We start from the raw sequence: 5,736 nt of genomic DNA, 5'->3' as shown, positions 1-5,736 counted from the left end.
TTAATGTAGAAACAACATAGACAGTATATTTTTAATATTTGTTTAATGGCATGTGAAGGCGAATATCACTGATACCAATACTACTGACGTCTCTAGGAAATTGTTATTTTTTCCCTAATATTTAACTATTGACTATAGCCATTCAACATTATTGAGAGCTATCAATTTTAACATTAATTAGACTTTAAAAAATAGCAACTTCTAATTTAAGTGAACTTCAAAACTTTTATACAATCTTCACATAAATCTTCAAATAAATTTACCTGTGCCCTTCAGCAAGTAGGAAATATACAGAACCTGAATAAAGTGATTATGGCGCTCATTGGAAGTATAGGTGAATTTTAGGCAAAAACAGAATCTTGGTCGGCCTACATTGAACGACTGGAGCAGTTCTTTGTGGTGAACGATATAAGCCAGGAGAGACAGGTCACAACGCTCTTGAGCGTAATGGGAGCAGCTACCTACGGTTTACTGAGGAACTTGGTACAACCAGAAAAGCCAAAGGATAAGTCTTACAAAGACTTATCCTTTATCTTTTGACAACAGCAAGAAGTCATTCACAGAGACCTTTAATTATGGCAAGGAAATTATGATTGAAATTGATACCGGCGTGGCCGTGAGCATCATGTCTGAGAAACAATTCCAAGCTGCGTTCTCAACAGAGCCACTGGAGGTCGCAAGAGTCAAGCTGAAAACACACAGTGGAGATTATGCCTGTGTTGGGACAGTTTCAAGCAAAAGTGAGCTATGATGGCCAAAGTGAATCACTACCCTTAATTGTAGTAAAAGGGGAGGGGGCCTTCACTGTGTGGCAGGAATTGGCTGCAAAAACTTACATTGAATTGGAAGAAAATCAAACATGTTAGTCAAGTGCATCAAGCTAAGTCCATTGAAGAGGTGCTGGAGTTTTGCTCTGAGGTGTTCAAAGAGGAATTGGGCACACTCCGTGGACTTAAGGCAAGGATGCAGGTTAATCCTGAAATTCCGCCACGTTTCTGTAAATCTCGTCCACTGCCTTTTTCAATGAAAGCTCAAGTTGATGCAGAATTGGACCGGTTGGAGAAGGCTGGTATAATCACACCTGTGAAGCAGTGAATGGGCGGTACCCATTGTGCCTGTGGTAAATAAAAGTCAAAACTATAAGACTGTGTGGAGACTATAAATTAACTGTGAATCAAGCAGCCACTACAGAGATGTATCCACTACCACGGATTGAGGAGTTGATGGCTACACTGAGTGGCGGTACCGTGTTTTCCAAGATTGACCTGGCTTCCGCGTATCAGCAGGTCCTTCTCGAAGATGAGTCCAAAGTGTTGCTAACCATCAACACGCACCGAGGATTATTTGTCTACAATAGACTTTATTTCGGTGTCAGTTCGACACCCTCCATTTTTCAAAGAATTATGGAGAAGAATCTCATGAGAGATCTGGATGTTGTTGTTTACCTGGATGACCTTCTGGTCACTGGAAGAACAGAACAGGAGCATCTGCAGAGACTGCAGGCAGTGCTGCAAAGACTGCAGGAGAATGGCTTGAGAGTAAAAAGGTCAAAATGTGAATTTGGAAAAAAAACAAATTGAGTATCTGGGATTTGTGCTAAACAGCCAGGGCCTCCATCCATCTTCAAGCAAAGTCGCTGCAGTCAAGGATGCACCAGCACCCACCTGTGTTAAGGAGCTAAGAGCTTTTTTGGGGTTGGTCAATTACTATGGCCGCTTTTTGCCAAACCAGAGTACCGTGGCCGCCCCCTCTACAGACTGCTGAGGGATACCATGGGAATGGAAGTAGTCAGAGCAGAGAGCCTTTGAAAAATGTAAAGACTTGCTGACAAACAAAAAGGTTCTGGTACGCAACAATCCAAGTCTACCAACTCACCTTAGCTTGTGATTCTTCAGCATATTGTATCGAAGCTGTTTTGTTAAGGTCCCATTGCTTACGCCTCACGAACTCTGGCACTTGCTGAAAAAAAAAATTCGCAAATTGAAAAAGAGAGGTTGGCGCTCATCTTTGGAGTAAAAAAATTCCACCAGTACCTGTGGTGAAGAAAATCCAAGATGGTAACTGACCATAAACCTTTGTTGACTTTGTTTGGAGAGCAAAAAAGTCTACCCACCATGGCAGCAGCCAGAATTCAAAGATGGATAATCATCCTTTCTGCTTATGACTACCACATTGAGTACTGTTCCTCAGAGAAACACAGTAACGCAGATGGCCTTTCACGTGTTCCCTTGCCTGAAACGACTGATGTGGGCACGGCTGCCCTCTCAGAGCATATTCATGCACTAATAGCGGAATAGTAGTCTGAAAGCCTACCACTTGTGTAGATTTGAATTGTCTGCAGAGAGAGGATGTGTACTTTGGGGCACCAGGGTGATAATTCTTGATAAATTGTGCTGAAAGAATTGCATGTCGGCCATCAAGGGATGGTAAAGATGAAGGTGCTTGCCCGCTAATATGTGTGGTGGCCTAAAATGGATGCAGAGCTGGAGCAGGTTAGTAGAGCTTGTTAATCATGCCAGATGGAACAAAAAGCACCACTTCAGGTTCCTTTACACCCTTGGGAATTCCCCTCAGAGCTGGAAAAGACTGCACATAGACTTTGCTGGTCCCTTCCTGGGACACACATTTATTATAATTGTGGATGCATATTCGAAGTGGTTGGAGGTATTTAGAATGCCTAACCTTATACCTCTACCATTGCAAGACTGAAGAGGCTGTTCGCAGCATACGGACTTCCGGAGCATCTGAGGAGTTTAAAAACTTCATGCGGCAAAATGGCATTCTTCATTCAACAAGCGCCCCAGGTCATCCTGCTACCAACGGCCTTGCAGAAAGGTATGTGCAGACATTTAAAGGGGGAATAAAGAAACTTGCACACTTGACATTGGACTTGGAGGATAAGATCTCTCTTTTCCTAATGCAGTATCGCACTATTCCAAACTGTACCAAAGGCCAAGCTCCAGCGGATCTTTTTCTTAACAGTCTCAAGAGGACTGTAGAGGAGATACATGGGTGGCACAGGGTCCACGTCGCTCATCCAGAGTTAAAAAAACACCAAAACGCTATGGCCCATAATACTTGAAAATTGCAATCTTGCAGTAAAACTTAAGTATAAATCCACTATGGTTTTATATTATACTAGGTTTATTTTGTTCTTTGTTGTTGTGTTAGCTGACAGTAAGGTTCTGTTGCCATGTGCAGATTTCCTTAGAGGGGCAGTGAATGTACTTTTTTTTTCTAAATGGTACATGTACTTTAAAAGGGGGGTAATGTGATATAAGTTTACTGAATAAATCCCTCGATGCGCAAAAAAGTCATGTGATGTTGCCTCAACAGATCATGTGATCAGAAAATGGCAGAGAGCGAGAGATATGTTTGGATAGACATTCTGAACATTCCTAAACATTTTTTTTTTTGGAAAAAAGTAGTTACTTAAATCTTGATGGAAAACAACATGGTTGGGTATGCTACATCTCAGAACATTTGATAAATTTCACACTATTATGTTACCAAACAACAGGCATAACATGACAGGATTTATTGTGTTTTGTCTGCACACTCTGAGGTGCAAGTATTTTATGATATATGAAAAAAGACCAACACCGGCTTCCTTGACTGCATTACTATACTATACTGTATTTTGGGCCAGTTTTCCAGGAAGTAACAATGTTCTCCTGAACAAAGAAAATGGAATCCATGCTTTATTCGCAAATGTTTTATCCGATATTCCAATTTTGCTCATAAGTTGCAACTCTGGATGGAAACGTAACAGTTTCAACTTGTCAGTGCTGGCAACTTGACCATGGTAAATGGGATAATCCACGGCTCATATATCTTACATGATTTCAATAAAAACAAAGAATTCACTTTATATTAAGTGTTTTTAACTAATATATAATTAAATTGAAATTAATCATTTAATGTAATGCATATACAATATTGTGTACTGACATGTTTTTACATTGTACTCCTATTTAAAAGAAGGTAACACTTTATTTGAAGGTGTCATAATACAGAGCAATTACTTAAGTACTTAGTAGTAGCTGTTGTACTTACATGAAACAAAATGTACTTACCATGTAACTAAGTTATGGAACAGCCTGTACTTACAGTTTGTAATTATGTAGATGTAATAGGCAGCTACTGTTACACATATGTAACAGGCCGAGTCTGTTACACAGCTACTTGTACACTTAAGTACAATCTTGATACACTTTATTTTAAGTAGCTTATGCCTGTGTAATATTCTGTCATTTTAATGTAATTAGAAAGGTATTACATGTATTTAAGCTGTGCACTGGTGGGTTAAATCAAACTAAGGTGCAGATGGATAAGGTGTACAGATACACATGAAGTACACTTAAGTACAATCTTGATACACTTTATTTTAAGTAGCTTATGGCTGTGTACTTACATTAATAATTACGTTGTATAAAGTCTGCAACACATATGTAACAATCTTTTGGTTACATAAGTAGCTGTGTAACAGACTCGGTCTGTTACATATGTGTAACAGTAGCTGCTTATTACATCTACATAATTACAAACTGTAAGTACAGGCTGTTCCATAACTTAGTTACATGGTAAGTACATTTTCTCTCATGCAAGTACAACGGCTACTACTAAGTACTTAATTAGGTAATTACTCTGTATTATGAACACCTTAAAATAAAGTTAAAAGAAATCTGTATGTAACTGCTGTAATTACACTATATAATTACATAATAGGTCCCCTAAAACATTTCTATGATACATAAAAATGTCTCTGAAGATCTTCATAGGTTTGTTCAGATTTTATTCTAATTCAAAGGTCCATAATTACCTGCCAGTGTTGTTGTTGTTGTTGTCGATGCAGATGTTGGTGCAGATGTTGCTGTCGGTGCCAATGTTGTTGTCAGTGCAGATGTTGTCACAGATGTTGTTTTTGCTGTCACAGGTGGTGTTGTTGCAGATGTTGTTGTAGGTGTTGCTGTTGGTGCCGATGTTGTCAGTGTAGATGTTGTTGTTGCAGATGTTGTTGTTTTAGATGGTGTTGAAGGTGTTGTTGCAGCTGTTATTATTGTTTGTGCAGTTGTTGTTTGTGCAGCAGCTGTTAAAGAGAAAGAGAGATGATTCATTTTAGAAGACACCATTCAGAAATGTGTGTATTTTTACAAACACATTAACACTGAAAAACAAACAGGAACAAAGCCTTACTGAGTGACAGGATTGATAAAAACACCAGCAGATGTTGTGAAATCAGAAACAATCTCATGATGATCAAGTAAAAAAAAAACAGAATGTAGGTTAGGACTCCTTCTGAAATCAGAGAGCATTATTAGAGCATCACACATTATTATTATTATAAATTAGATAATTCAGTCAGATCTGACTGGAGTCTTTAAGCCATTCAAAAGAGCTGCTAATTTTAGGGTGAAATTAAAACTTTTATTCAAAAAGGACACATTAAAATATCATCTATAAAAAAAACATCTATAAAAAAACATCTATAATGTTACAAAAGATTTGTTTTTCAAATAAATCCTGGAAATAAATGTATCATAGTTTCTACAAAAATATTCAGCACCACCACTGTTTTCAACGTTGATAATAAATCAGCATATTAGAATGATTTCTGAAGGATCGTGTGACACTGAAGACTGGAGTAATGATGCTGAAAATTCAGCTTTGCATCACAGGAATAAATGACTTCTAAGCTGCTCTTGTACCGAATGTGGTTTAGCAGGAAGTTTCATT

The 5,736-nt window shown here is 38.4% G+C and overlaps 1 pseudogene; it reads left to right on the top strand.

The window, feature by feature from the left end:
• Nucleotides 1-589: 589 nt before the first annotated feature.
• Nucleotides 590-5,112, top strand: LOC131551504 (uncharacterized protein K02A2.6-like; annotated as a pseudogene).
• The last annotated feature ends 624 nt before the right edge of the window (nucleotides 5,113-5,736 follow it).

The sequence above is a fragment of the Onychostoma macrolepis genome, chromosome 12 (assembly GCF_012432095.1).
Source record: "Onychostoma macrolepis isolate SWU-2019 chromosome 12, ASM1243209v1, whole genome shotgun sequence".
Lineage (NCBI taxonomy): Eukaryota > Metazoa > Chordata > Actinopteri > Cypriniformes > Cyprinidae > Onychostoma > Onychostoma macrolepis.
The sequence above is the reverse complement of the archived record's forward strand: the minus strand, read 5'-3'. Positions and strand labels throughout refer to the sequence as shown.